This window comes from Mauremys reevesii, linkage group 14, assembly GCF_016161935.1.
Source record: "Mauremys reevesii isolate NIE-2019 linkage group 14, ASM1616193v1, whole genome shotgun sequence".
In the NCBI taxonomy this organism is placed as follows: Eukaryota; Metazoa; Chordata; order Testudines; family Geoemydidae; genus Mauremys; species Mauremys reevesii.
This window is the reverse complement of record NC_052636.1, coordinates 8103827-8118903: the sequence shown is the minus strand read 5'-3', so window position 1 is coordinate 8118903 and position 15077 is coordinate 8103827. Positions and strand designations below refer to the sequence as shown.

Below are 15077 nucleotides of genomic sequence, written 5' to 3'. Positions count from 1 at the left end.
CAGCTCAAACCTTAGATTTAATTTACCCTGGTTCCTCAACTGTTGCTACAGCTCTAGTACCCATCAGTCCAAAGACTGAGAGAAATGGAGAGTTCCAACCATTATCCTTTTAGTATCTTATTGTTCCTCTCTCTGTTTTTTGTGCTGGCCTTTCTATTCTATCACTTTCTGCCTTTGTTTAGTTGGTAACAGTTGGTTTCCATCACTCACGTTTGTTTGTTTAAATCTCTATCCGTTGTGAAATAAATTTTTTGCTTGTTCGATAACTGTACTCAGGTGCTGTGTGAGATACAGTAGCAATGGTCCACAGTAAAACTAGTAACCTGGGATACTTGGGGAAGAGAGGATCTGGGATTTCACCAGGGATCTGGTGATTCGGGCTGGACCACAGAGCGGGACACATTGAAGGAACTCAAGGGTTAAGGTGGCTGCTGTAGCTCAGAGGAGGGTGCTTGAGTTCCAGCAGGCTGGTGAGTTTGGTCACTAACATCCAGCTGCCAAATGCAAAACTCCCTCTTCCTTGTGGCAGCTGGCAACAAGGAGACTCACAGTCCTCAGCACCCTGAGAAGGGTCACAATGTGTCTCTGTGTTGATCCACCTGTCAAATCCACACAGGGAAAGCTCCCGATAGCAGAAAACTCTGCCCTATGAAATCATGGAACATGTGCTCTTTGCTCTGTGAAAGCATGTAAAGAATCCAAGCGCTGGAGGACAGGGTTTGGGTCCAGAGTGACCTAGACAAATTGGAGGATTGGGCCAAAAGAAATCTGAGGAGGTTCAACAAGGAGAAGTGCAGAGTCCTGCACTTAGGACGGAAGAATCCTATGCACTGCCACAGACTGGGGACTGACTGAGTGAGGGGGGTTTGATAGCAGCCTTCAACTACCTGAAAGAGCAGCAGTGTGGGCTTTCTCCTGGCCACTTTTGCTGGGCTGGGCAGGCAGCCTGGAGGCCTTTCTAGAAGAGAACTGGGAACTGAGTTAGAAAATCCAATGTGAAAACCAGAACCTCAGGTTTAGACTCATTTATTTATAATATTAAATCTTCAATTCTAGTGTCACAGTCAATACAATTGCTTCAGCCTGATAGTTGCCCAAAGGGAAACTTAACTTCTCTCCAAGGGGAGTGGAGAGAAAACACTTTTCAGAGTCCAAGAGAGACAAGGTGGTGAGGGTAAGATCTTCCAGAGGACCAACCTCTGTTGGTGAAAGAGACAAGCTGTGGAGATAACCCAGCACCCTTCTTCAGTTCTGTGTAGCCTGGAAGGTCGTCTCTTCCATAACCAGCAGTTAGAACATAAGAACAGCCACACTGAGTCAGACCAGTTCATCTAGCCCACTCTCCCGAAAGTGGCCAATGCCTGGCGCCCCAGAGGACCCCTGGGACCAACATGGATACAACACCACCACAAACAAGGTTAAAAGTCAATGCACATGGGAGAAGGATCTTGTGTTTCATTCCTTATGTCCATCATGTGGCCATTTCCTTTTCTTCCTTTCTGTTAAAAGCTTTGGTGTTTTGCACAGAAACATTATTTCCCCAGGAGAGACCCAGGAGTGGGGGGGCTGCATTCCTGTACCAAACAGTCACTGGAAGGGGGCAGACAAAGGCCTTTAGGACGAGGCGTCCGTCACTGTCAAAAGATCATCTCCCTCCTGCAGGTCACTGGCAGCCTGAATTTGTTCCTTATCCTCCCAGAGTCTGGGGGGTGGAATCAGCACTACCCAGCCCCTCCGTATGTAGCAGGAACAAACACAAACCTGGTCTGTAAAACAAGCTGTCCCCTTCCGTCTCAGGGAAGATTTTTCTGTGATTGAAGTTGAGCTTCAGTTCCCCTCTCCTAGGGGCGGGGCAGGTGTGGGGCCAGCTCCCAGTGAGATCTGTTTTCACCTTTGCCCCCTTTCAGCCACTCTGGGATCCTAACTCTGCTTTCAGCTGTCAGGCAGCTTCCAGCTCATCCACCCTGCTCACTAACTCTGTGGTCACGTGTCACCCCCTTTGCCAGCACACAGAGCCTATAGGAAAACTACTCCTGCCAGATGCACTGGTATAGTGATGTGCGTAAGTGTCTTCCAAGCAATTCATCTGGGTTTGATTCCCAGCCAGTGCAATAATGGCTTTTCTCTTCTCTTGTTTCCTCATCTGGAAGTGGTTTAATTTCAGTCACATTGTGTTACAATCACATTATCTATAGAATGAAACAATAAATGTGTCAAAGTCCAGCAGGTCATTCAGGATGGAGGCACACAAGGGGCTGGAATGTGTCATGTGAGAAAGACAGAACACTGGAAACCTGCATCTCCCATCCCCTGGCCTTGCGTGTTATGATTCCAGCTGCGTGAGCTGTTTGTAGGATGTTCCGGCATGGTGGGGAAATGAAGTTTTGAGTTAGTTTTTGCTCCTGCAGATTCCTTTGCTGTTACAGTTATAATGACATGAACAAAGGGAAGCAAATAAACATAAACCCCACATTGCAATACAGGTGGGGAAAGGGAAGATCATGGTTAAGCCAAACACGTCAAAATAAAAATTAATACTAAAAAGGTGAGGAGGGAAGAGATCAGGTATGTGGAGAGCCCCTTGATATTTCAACGCACATTGTTAGAATCTAAGTTCAGACTTGACACTGGAAAACCTGCAACTTCCTGTCTCTCTGAACACCTGTGATGAGCAAGATGGAGTTGGGACACCTGTTCTGGTTCAATCATTTATTGTCTCTCTGTTCTCTCCTTCTCCCCCCAATTCCTCGTCTCCAATGTCTCTGCCTTTCTCCTCTTGCTCCCTCTCCCCTGCCCTTTCCAGGAACTCACAGTCTACAGCATTTAGGACAAGCCAGAGCTCCCATGTTCTGCACATGATCCTGTGTCAGAGGACGTGGGACCCCGGTCAGAACCAGTCACCTGATCAATATGACCCTTTATGGGCGACTTCTCTGCCTACTCTGCAATTTACACCCCCCCCCCCACTGAAGGGGGTGGGGTACAGCTCTGACTGAGAGGCCCCACAGGAGAAACTTCAGCCCAAAGACAAATTTGTGTGAAATGCTGAGAAGTGAAGAGTCCCCTTCCCTTCCCCCCAAATCCCCAGAACTCTAGTGTCACCCCCATGGCACAAGCACAGGGAACCCAGTGAGATGGGGTTACATAATACAATGGGGGAGGCAGCAGGGAGAGAGGTGACAGGGACTCTCTCTTTTTCCTTCTCTCGTCACTTTCTGTTCTGCTCTTTCCTTCCAGGAACTGCAGTCACAGCAGGGAGGGGTTTGTCTCCGTGTCTGTCACGGAGGTGGTGGAAGTGACGGATTCTGTGACTTCCTGCAACCTCCGTGACTTCTGCAGTGGCCACAGTGGCTGACTCCAGGGCCACTCAATCAACTGGCTCCAGGGACCGCCCAAGCAGCGGCCAATGCGGCTGGCCCGGGGACCACTTGACCAGTGGTCCCGAGGGCAGCAGGAGCAGCCACAGCTTGGTGGCCTCTGGCAGCACTTCTGGGGTGGCCAGAGCAGCAGCTGGCCCCCTGGGGCTCCCCCCTGCCCTAGCAGCAGCTGGAGTGGCAGCGACTCTCAGGGCTTCTCCCCTGGTAGCTGGTGCTCATTATCCATCAAATAAATCAAAACACTTCCCCCTGCAAATGGATTTAGCCCGGGACCCTCAGAGTCAGCAGCTGTTACGCCCCCACTGAGATCTCTGGTCAGGTGTCCTAGTGCCGGGAGCCTCCGATGTAGATCCTAAAATAGCGTTTTTGCACCAGGGTGGCTGAAATTTTGGACCAGACATTGTAGCTCCACCGTTATTTTATTGAATTGCTTCAAAACAGCAAGTGTAGAAAGTCTCCTAAGTGCCAGGCTCTCTGCCATGGAAACAGCGGCCCCTGCTCTCCAGGAGTCTGTGCGTTCCACCCAGCAACGTACACACCTGCTCCACACTGAAGGGGGGTCAGACAGTGAGGGTAACGCAAATCTTCAGACTATTAACCCAGGTCCCTTTCTTTAACCCAGGACATGCCAGTCACCTGTTAGCCATGGCGTTATCTTCATCTTCAAATACCTCTCAGGACATTGAACAGAGGAAGTGAAACCCCCTCCCCCGAATGGCTCCCTGTTGAGGCGTTGTGCCGGACCTGCCCCTGGAGACTGTCTGGTTTTATACTCTTAGAGCTTTTTCTCTTCAAACCCCTTATCCCAATCTCTGGGCCAACCTCCGCATTTCAGAGTTTAGAATTTACTCTCATCACCCTCCTATGGCACTTTCCATGTGAATTGGGCAAAGCAAGTGGGGGAAGCTCTGTGGCTAATGGAAACCAATGCTCTGGGTGAGGCCTGAACTCACACCCACAGCTGTATTTCCCCCTGCATGAGCCACTATAGGTGCTTCTTAGACAAACTTGGGCTGTAGGTGGTTATGTGTGTCTGTGCTTCACCACTTTAGCTGCTCTGTGAAAAGCTGATGGTTGAAACAGAAGCTGGTGGGTTTTTGTTTGAAGCAATTAGAGTCTAGTACATTTTAACAGGCAGAAAATGTCCTATTATGGTCTAGCCCCATTTGACTCCTTCTGTCCATCTTCTTCCTTCCCCCTCAGTGTCTTTCCTTCCCCATTGGGGACATGCAGAGATGAACCCCGGTCAGTCTGTGTCACAGAGAGTCTGTATCTCCTAAGGAATGTGGGTGAAGGATTCCAGCTGAATTAACGCCCTCACCTGGGTTAGAAACTTGTTTCTTTCAAGCAGATAGTGGGAAATGGGACATTAATTCAGACCCAGGAGGCAAGGCAGAGGCTTCATGACCTTGATCTCCATGAAGGGAGAGAGGATCCCCAGGAAGGAACAGAGCTTCCTTTAGACTCAAGCTGGGGTCTCTTGGAAGTTGGAAAAGACCCTTGGTCACTGAGGATCTCATGGGATCGTGCTGCTCCAGAGGCTCGAGAGTCCTGGGTGCGGGGAGGGTGTCACTGCACAGTCTGAAATGGAAGGGAGGACCCTGGAAGGGAAGGGGAGGAACAGAAAATGGAGAGGAATGAAACAGAATAAACGCCTCTTCTCTCTCCCCTCCCCGACCCAGCAAGAACTGTTATCAGTGGGGAAACTCCCCACCATGAACGGCAGAGACCACAGAGACATTTGCCTCATGCTGAGAAGTAAGGTGACCAATCACCAAGTGTGAAAAATCAGAAACTTTCACTAGATGCATTGGTGGTATAGTGGTGAGCATAGCTGCCTTCCAAGCAATTGGTCTGGGTTTGATTCCCAGCCAATGCAATGATATGATGATTCTTCCACTGGGAATTGATTTAGTTTCAGTTTATCAATGGAATGAGAGAATCAGTGTCCCAAATCCCAACAGGTTGTTAAACACTCTGTGGAGGAAAAAAGGGGCAGGACTATATAATAAGCAGTTGGAGTCATCCTGGTATTACAATGCTTGGTTTATTTTTTTTTTAAATTCCTTTACTTCCCTCTCCCTTTTAGACTCGGAGCCTTTAAGGTCAGAAGGGACCAGTGTGATCATCTAGTCTGACCTGCTGCACCTTGCAGGCCAAAAGACCCCACCCACCCACTCCTGGAATAGACCCGGGAGGGGAGGCAGCTCTGTGCACTGCCCCTACCCCAGGCAGCACATGGAGGCCCTCTGCTCCCCTCCCCCCACAACGGGTGTGCAGAGATGTGCCAGCAGCACTAAGGTGGCTCCCTGCCCACTCTACCTCCGTCCCTCCGTGCCGCTCCCAGAAGTGGCTGGCATGTCCCAGCATCCCCTGGGGTGGGGGGAGTGTCTCCACGTGCTGCCCCTGCCCCGAACACCAACTCTGCAGCTCCCATTGGCCAGGAACTGTAGCCAATGGGAGCTCTGGGGGCAGCACCTGCAGACAGCAGCACATGGAGATCCCCTGCCCCCACTCATCTAGGAGCTGCTGCCAGAGGGTTGTGTGTACCGGTCACTTTGGGAGCTGCACCACCCCTCCTGCACCCCACCCCCCCCCCCACCCCCAGCGCAGAGCCCACACCCAAATTTCCTCCCAGAGCTTTGCTTGTCGTCCTTTCACCAGAACCATCCTTCTTCTCCTGGGCTGCAAGTAGCCACCCCTGGGAAGACAAGAGGCAGGCACAGGATTCTGCAAGGTAAGTGTCCCCCAGCACCGCGATGGACGGTGCGATGAAGGTAAGTCTTCCTGAGGCACACTGAACTGCAATGCAGCGAACCACTGGCCAGACGGTCGGGGCGAAGGGCATTCATTGGAGGTACAAGCTTGTGAGTGACTCCTGAGCACAGGGCCCCTTCCCCTTTTAAGGACCTGCTCCTCATGGCCTGCGACTAGAGATGACTTGGCTGCATCTGGTGGGTCACACTCCACCTTGGGCAGTGTCCATGCTCTGGGTGTGTGATCGCTGCCTAATGAGAGTCCCAGACACCTTGTCTATCTAGGAGCTCTTCTGCTCTTCCAGCTGTTCAACCAGCCCCTTCATCCCACAAGCATTGCAGGAGGGAGCGGGAGGGGGAGCGGGAGGGGGAAAGCCACTTCACAGGCATTCAGAGAGGGAGAGGAGACAAAAATGGGAATGGGGGAAGTATAACAGACCTATTGAGCATAGAAATCACGGCTGCTGTTACAACAGCAGGGACAGGCCACTAGGAGCTGGGAAAAATTAAGCCATCATGTTTCTGCCTGGTTTTGAACCAGGGACCTTTTGCGTGTTAGGCAAATGTGATAACCACTACGCTACAGAAACTCTGCTGTAGGGCTCTGCCCTTCCCTTCATAAGAACAGAAGAATGGCCAGACTGGGTCAGACCAAAGGTCCATCCAACCTCATATCCCATCTGCCAACAGTGGCCAATGCCAGGTGCCCCAGAGGGAGTGAACCTAACAGGTAATGATCAAGTGATCTCTCTCCTGCCATCCATCTCCACCCTCTGACAAACAGAGGCTTGGGATACCATTCCTTACCCAGGCTGCCTAATAGCCATTAATGGACTTCACCTCCATTAATTTATCTGCAAAAATAATGAGGAGTACTTGTGGCACCTTAGAGACTAACAAACTTATTTGAGCATAAGCTTTAATGGGCTAAAATCCACTTAATCAGATGCATACAATGGAAAATACAGCAGGAAGATATATATATACACAGAGAACATGAAAAAATGGGTGTATACTATAATCCACACTATACCATCCACACTATAATGAGAGTGAGCAGTTAAGGTGAGCTATTATCAGCAGGAGAAAAAAACCTGTAGTGACAATCAGGATGGCCCATTTCCCACAGTTGACAAGAAGGTGTGAGTAACAAGTAGGGGGACAAATAAACATGGGGAAATAGTTTTACTTTGTGTAATGACCCACCCACTCCCAGTCTTTATTCAAGCCTAATTTAATGGTGTCCAGTTTGCAAATTAATTCCAATTCAGCATCTCTCGTGGGAGTCTGTTGTTGAAGGTTTTTTGTTGTAATATTGCGACTTTTAGGTCTGTAATCGAGTGACCAGGGAGATTGAAGTGTTCTCTGGCTGTGTTTGAATGTTATAATTCTTGATGTCTGATTTGTGTCCATTTATTCTTTTATGTAGAGACTCTCTGGTTTGGCCAATGTACATAGCAGAGGGGCATTGCTGGCACATGATGGCACATATCACATTGGTAGATATGCAGGTGAATGAGCCCCTGATGGCATGGCTGATGTGATTAGGTCCTATGATGGTGTCCCCTGAACAGATATGGGGATAGAGTTGGCAATGGGCTTTGTTGCAAGGATAGGTTCCTGGGTTAATGTTTTTGTTGTGTGGTTGCTGGTAAGTATTTGCTTCAGGTTGGGTGGCTGTCAGTAAGCAAGGACTGACCTGTCTCCCAAGATCTGTGAGAGTGAGGGATTGTCCTTCAGGATGGGTTGTAGATCCTTGATGATGCACTGGAGAGGTTTTAGTTGGGGGCTGAAGGTGACGGCTAGTGGGGTCCTGTTACTTTCTTTGTTGGGCCTGTCCTGTAGTAGGTGACTTCTGGGTACTCTTCTGGCTCTGTCAATCTGCTTCTTCACTTCAGCAGGTGGGTACTGTAGTTGTAAGAATGCTTGATAGAGATCTTGTAGGTGTTTGTCTCTGTCTGAGGGGTTGGAGAAAATGCGGTTGTATCTTAGAGCTTGGCTGTAGACAATGGATTGTGTGATGTGGTCTGGGTGAAAGCTGGAGATGTAGGTAAGTATAGCGTTCGGTATGTTTCCGGTATAGGGTGGTGTTTATGTGACCATCGATTAGCACAGTAGTGTCCAGCAAGTGGATCTCTTGTGTGGATTGGTCCAGGCAGAGGTTGTAGGTGGGATGGAAATTGTTGAAATCATGGTGGAATTCCTCAAGGGTTTTCTTTTCCATGGGACCAGATGATGAAGATGTCATCAGTGTAGCACAAGAAGAGTAGGGGCATTAGGGGACGAGAGCTGAGGAAGCGTTGTTCTAAGTCAGCCATAAAAATGTTGGCATACTGTGGGGCCATGTGAGTACCCATAACGGTGCCGCTGACTTGAAGGTAAACATTGTCCCCAAATGTGAAATAGTTATGGGTGAGGACAAAGTCACAAAGTTCAGCCTCCAGGTTTGCTGTGACATTATCGGGGATACTGTTCCTGACGGCTTGTAGTCCATCTTTGTGTGGAATGATGATGGAGCATCTACATAGTCAGACAATCCTGCTGTCAGGGTGCCAACGCCTGAGATGATGGGGCGTCCAGGATTTCCAGGTTTATGGATCTTGGGTAGCAGATACAATAACCCTGGTTGGGGTTCTAGACTGTCTTATTGCCAAGGGACAGAGAAACTCAGCCAGCCGCAGGGGGTGCAGAACACCGTCCTAGTGTGGGGGTGACAGTGCCTCCAAGATCCTGACACCCCTATTGGTTCCACTGCTGGTTGTTTTCCTTTTCCGGTGGGACTTTGGGCAAGTTGCTCCCCCCTCTAGGGCTCCGTCCCCAGCAGGCAAATGGGGATTTCGTACCTTCCCACTATTGGAAAGTGCTGGGAGAATCCCCCAGCCAAAGCTGCTCTGACAGCACTAAGCAGCATCTGACCATTCAAGGTCGGAGCGCGCTGCCCAGGAGGAGGAGTGTGTGGCTCTGGGGTTTCACTTCAGCCCAGTCTAGAAAGAGGGGCCCAGCCATGGGGTTTGGCTCAAGAAGACCAAGTCTCCAATTTGTTACGGGTGTTTTGAATTCCAATCCTGAGCTCCAAAGTGCTTGGTGTCATTTGCACATTTTAGAAGCATGCTCTCCACTCCATTTTCCAAATCATTCATGAAACTATTGAATAGTACCGGACCCCGGACTGATCCCTGCCGGACCCACGAGGTGCCCCCTCTCCGTTGGGCAGCCAAACCTGGAGAGGGGCCCTTGGAGTCTGGGCTTTCAACCAGCTCTGCACCCACATGACAGTGATTGCATCTAGACCGCATTTCCCTCGTTTGCTTGTGAGAATGTCCTGCGGGACTGTGTCAAAAGTCTTAGTAACCCCGAGATAGATCCCATTTACTGTTTACCCACCTCCACTAGGCCCAGAACCCTGCCAAAGAAGGAAAGAGGCTGGGTTTGGGATGATTTGTTCTTGACAAATCCATGCTCACTCATCCTAAGAATCAAATTATCCTGTAGGTGCTGCTGACAAACTGAGTGTTTAAGAATGTATTCCAGTATCTCTCCAGCTATGGAAGTCAGGCTAGGTAGTCTGCAAGTCCAAGGGGTCTCTTTGTTCCCCTTTGAAAGATAGGTCCTGTCTTGTTCATGGATGGGAAGATGTTCTTTTTCAGGGATCTCAGACGAGAACTGGGGCACAACACCTGGTTTGTTAAGGCCACAAAAATGGAGGCAGGAACCTCTTCTCTCCTGCTGGCAAAGAACCCCAGGTACCGAAAAGACAGAGACTCACATCCCTGAATGGGCTTTAGAAAAGGCAGTGGTTAAAAAGTTTGGCCCCGACCATTTCTTATTTCCGCAGACTAGACATTTTAGCAAATTTAGAATTCCTTGGGGCTAAACACCGTGAAACTCCCCTTTCTCCTTCACAGAGGGCTTTAACGCCCCTTATCTCACTCAGGCTCACGACTGCCCAGAGCTCGAGAACTGTTCCTGTTCCCACTGGACAGATGGGGAGGAGCCTGAGGTCCAGAGAAGGGAAATGACCTACCCAAGGGCCTACACCGCAAGGCAGTGGCAGAGCCAGAAAGAGAAGCCACCAGTTCCGACTCCTGACAGACAAAAAAACTCCAGAGGCAGGGATAGATCGCAGGAATCGAGATGGTGGGGAAATTTCATTCAAACCGTTTCTGTCAGAAAATCCCATTCAGACTAAACCAGTTTGTTTCTCGAAATCATAACAAGTGGGATGAAAGTTCTTTGCAAAAAGATTTTGTTGCAAAACAAAAGCATCTCCTGTTTGTCACAGTGTGTTAGATTGTCTCGTCACACACAAAGAGGAGACACTTAGATCTCAAAAATTAGATAAGATGCTTCAATCTGAGCTAAGTCGTTGCTGCTCTTAACAATTTAAAAATAAAAAAATACAAATAAAATAGACTGTTTCAGCTATTCTATTATGTCATAATCTGCTCTGAGTAAACGTGATAGGACACCTCATATTATGCACTACTCCTAGTGACACTCTCCAATGGATCCCCATCCTCCACCTACCGTGAGGTAGGTAGGAGCGGATCATTATTATCCCTCCTTGAAAGAGGGAGAAGCTAAGGCTGAGAAAGGAGAATTGACTTGTTTGAGGTCACACAGCCAGTCAGTGGCAGAGTTGGGAACAGGACCCAAGAGCCCTGATTTTCAAACTAACCATCGGATCTTGAATTTCAGACATTGAATGACCTGAATAAAGTGCTCTGATGAGCTCCAGAGCAACAGCAGTGCACAGGAATTATCCAGCAAGTATTTGAGGAGAACTGCAATGTTAGAAGACTAACACATTTATTTTAGCGTGAGCTGCAGCTCACTTCTTCGGATGCATCTCACGAAAGCTCATGCTAAAATAAATTTGTTAGTCTTTAAGGTGCCACAAGTACTCCTGTTCGTTTTGCAGATACAGACTAACACGGCTGCTACTCTGAAACCTGCAATGTTAGAGAGAATCATGAACTGCTCAGAGACCATTAATGTAGAGAAGCAGCAAAATTCGTCAAACATAGAACTGGTTCTGACTTATTTCCTTGGTCTTGAAAGAGAACAACAAGGACCTGAGTCTCCTCCCTGTCAATAACCCCCTGCTCAGCCAATCAGGGTAGAGACTGAGGACGGGAGGCTGAGGGTTCTCACCAGAGAGCCCAAAGGATGGCCCAGGTCACTGGTGGGGATCAAATAAAATTCAGAATAAAATTCGGCCTCCTTAAGCTCGTGTTTTCCATGCCTAGAATTCACCTGTCACCAGATGGATCAGACTGAACAGGTTTCAAACCTCGAGGAGGCTCTTACCTTCCAAACAGGGACGGCTGTTTTCTAGTAAAAACACTAAAAGGGAAGGAGAAAACTCAAAAGAGGTTCCTTGTGGCGCTCACGTCTGTGAACCCGAATACTCCCTCAGTCCTCAGAGAGAGACCTGGAAAAGGAGACTTGCTGAAGCAAAGCCACAGGGGTCTCTGAGGTTTCCCTGGCCCCTCGCCCCTGTCCTGCCTGGCTGATGTCAGCATCTCTCTGTGAGGTCACCCCCTCCCCACCACCTTTGACCTATAGTCTCAGGTTCTGCCAAAGGCCTTTGTGATGTCACTGCCACACCCCTCCCTTTCTGGGCTAATGTCCTGCCCCTGGCCAGGCACTTTGGAGGTTTGAGCTACTCCAGGTGGATCACCCCACTCAAGGAGCGTTCGTTCTAGACAGAACTGACACCAACTTGTCTGGCTGGGGTGTTCCCTGGAAGCAGAGCACAAGTTTGAAATACGGGCAGCATAGAGCCTATAATCATAACGTCAACTACAAAAATGATACACATCTAGAGGTAGCATCATTATAATCAGCCAATCAGAACCTCTCCATAGACCCCTTACACGACAACCTTTCTACAATATTCGCTGCAAATATAGAACCATGGTCGCAGCAGTGATCTATACAGTTACAGATTATGTCAATAACATTACAAGAGGTGACACGGCATCAGTGAGACTGATACTGGAATACTGCCTCCAGTTTTGGTGTCCTCATGTGAAAAAGATGTGAAATTGGAGCTGGGGCAGCAAAGAGCCACCAAATGTTCTGAGGGCTGGAGAAAAATGCCTTATAGTGAGCTATTGAAAGAGCTCAACCTGTTTAGCTTATCAAAAGAAGATTGAAAGGTGACTTCACTGAAGTGTTGAAGTGCCTTAATGGAGAGAAAAGATTGGGTATTAAAGGGCTCTTTAATTGAGCAGAAAAAGGCCTAACAAGACCCAATGGCTGGAAGATGAAAAGAGACAAATTCATATTACAACTAAGGCACAAATATTCAACAACGAGGATGATTCACCACAGGAACAAGCTACCAAGGAAAGTGGTGGATTCGCCATCTCCTGATGTCATTTCATGAAGACTAGATGCCTTTCTGGAATGTGTTTGCCCCAAAAGTAGCTCTTGTGTCCTACAGGAGACCTGTGATACGCAGGGGGTCAGATTAGATGCTCTAATGGTCTCTTCTGGCCATGAAGTCGACTAATTTCTGAAAAACTGAATGTAGCATTGGGAGCAGCGTCTGATGTTTTCCTGTCTAGCCGGCTTGCTGCCTAGACCGAACGCTCCTTGAGTGGGGTGATCCACAGGGAGTAGCTCAAACCTCCAAAATGCCTGGCCAGGGGCAGGACATTGGCACAGCAAGGGAGGGGTGTGGCAGTGACATCACAAAGGCCTTTGGCAGGACCTCAGCCTATTGGTCAAAGGTGGTGGGGAGGTGGTGACCTCACAGAGAGATGCTGACATCAGCCAGGCAGGACAGGGGCGAGGGGCCAGGGAAACCTCAGAGACCCCTGTGGCTTTGCTCCAGCAAGTCTCCTTCTCCAGGTCTCTCTCTGAGGACTGAGGGAGTATTCGGGTTCACAGACGTGAGCGCCACAAGGAACCTCTTTTGAGTTTTCTCCTTCCCTTTTAGTGTTTTTACTAGAAAACAGCCATCCCTGTTTGGAAGGTAAAAGCCTCCTGGAGGTTTGAAACCTGTTCAGTCTGATCCATCTGTTGCAGGGGAGTGCTCTGCAGCTCCCACTGTGGGAGGTCCACCCAAAAATGTGGGGCTGAAATAGAGCTCGGGCAGTGATCCCCACCAGTGACCTGGGCCATCCTTTGGGCTCTCTGGTGAGAACCCTCCGCCTCCCGTCCTCAGTCTCTACCCTGATTGGCTCAGCAGGGGGTTATTGACAGGGAGGAGACTCAGGTCCTTGTTGTTCTCTTTCAAGACCAAGGAAATAAGTCAGAACCAGTTCTATGTTTGATAAATTTTGCTGCTTCTCTGCATTAATGGTCTCTGAGCAGTTGATGATTCTCTCTAACATTGCAGTTCTCCTCAAATACTTGCTGAATAATTCCTGTGCACTGTTGTTGGTCTGGAGCTCATCAGAGCACTTTATTCAGGTCATTCAATGTCTGAAATTCAAGATCCGATGGTTAGTTTGAAAATCAGGGCTCTTGGGTCCTATTCCCAACTCTGCCACTGGATGGGTGTGTGACCTACGACAAGTCAATTCTCCTTTCTCAGCCTTAGCTTCTCCCTCTTTCAAGTAGGGATAATAATGATCCGCTCCTACCTACCTCACAGTGGGTGGAGGCAGGGCTGGCTATAGATTTTTTTTGCCACCCAAAGGAAAAAAAATTTAGCTGCTCCCACCCACACCCTCCTGCTGCCCAACCCCTGGGCTCCCCCCCCCCCATTTGAACCCTCTACTGCCTCAGTCCTGGGCTCTCCCCCCACACATAAACACCCCTGCCACCCTAGCTCTGGGCTCTGCCCCCCTGTCCTGCACCCTCCTGCCGTGGGCTCTCCCCCACACATGCCCCACTTTGCCTCAGCTCTGTGCTCCCCCCTCCCCGCCAGTGGTCCCCCACCCACACACCCTCTGCTTCCCCAGCCCTGGGCTGCCCCCCCACCTGTACCCTATGGGGGGCGCAATTTTATTTTTTGCGTTGGGTGCAAAAATAGCTAGTTACGGCTCTGGGACCCCATATTGCGCTAGGTGCTGTACAATCCCTGGCCAACACTGGGACACCCAGGGGTTTCCCCTCAATTTTCCTGAGCCTCTGCTGCCCAACTTCTTCTGAGTCCATCTGGATCACCCACCCCCCCGCCGCAAAAACCCACCTTTCCCAACAGTCCTCCTTTACCTGCCCCTAATTCTGCTTTCACACCTGGGCCCATCTCCTCTGTTTGTTCTCCCCAGGTGATCAGAGATGAAGGCAACTTCAGCCACTGGAGCCAGCCCCAGCGCGTTGCAGACACAGGAAGGGAGCAGCTGGGAGCAGGGGGTTCTGGGAAGGAGACAGGAGAACAAATCACAGAGACCTAACCAGGGGCGGGGCTCTAGCACAGGCCGGGGCAGGACAGCTCCTGGGGGCGGGGCTCTGGCACAGCCCAGGGGCGGGGCAGCTCTTGGCAGGTGGGGCTCTGGCACAGGCCGGGGCGGGCAGCTCCTGGGGCGGGGCTCTGGCACAGCCCGGGGGCGGGTAAGCTCCTGGGGGCGGGGCTCTGGCACAGACGGGGGCGGGCCAGCTCCTGGGGCGGGGCTCTGGCACAGCCCAGGGGCGGGGCTCTGGCACAGGCCGGGGGCGGGGCAGCTCCTGGGGGCGGGGCTCTGGCACAGCCCAGGGGCGGGGCAGCTCCTGGGGGCGGGGCTCTGGCACAGACAGGGGGCGGGGCAGCTCCTGGGGCGGGGCTCTGGCACAGCCCGGGGCGGGGCAGCTCCTGGGGCGGGGCTCTGGCACAGGCCGGGGCAGGGCAGCTCCTGGGGCGGGGCTCTGGCACAGCCCGGGGCAGGGCAGCTCCTGGGGCGGGGCTCTGGCACATTGTGACGCAGGAGCCCGGGCCCAGCAGCTGCTCCTGGTGGCCACGTGCTGCCAGCAGCGCTGGAGCCGCCCGGGCCGGAGCGGAGCCGCTGTT

The 15077-nt window shown here is 50.6% G+C and overlaps 2 non-coding genes across 2 annotated transcripts; one reads left to right on the top strand and one right to left on the bottom strand.

Annotated features, from left to right (window-relative positions):
* The first annotated feature begins 5184 nt into the window (after positions 1 to 5184).
* TRNAG-UCC lies at positions 5185 to 5256 on the top strand. Its single transcript has one exon. It is a non-coding gene; the product is annotated as a tRNA-Gly (tRNA).
* Positions 5257 to 6650: 1394 nt separating this feature from the next.
* On the bottom strand, positions 6651 to 6723 carry TRNAV-AAC. Its single transcript has one exon. It is a non-coding gene; the product is annotated as a tRNA-Val (tRNA).
* Between the last annotated feature and the right edge of the window lie 8354 nt (positions 6724 to 15077).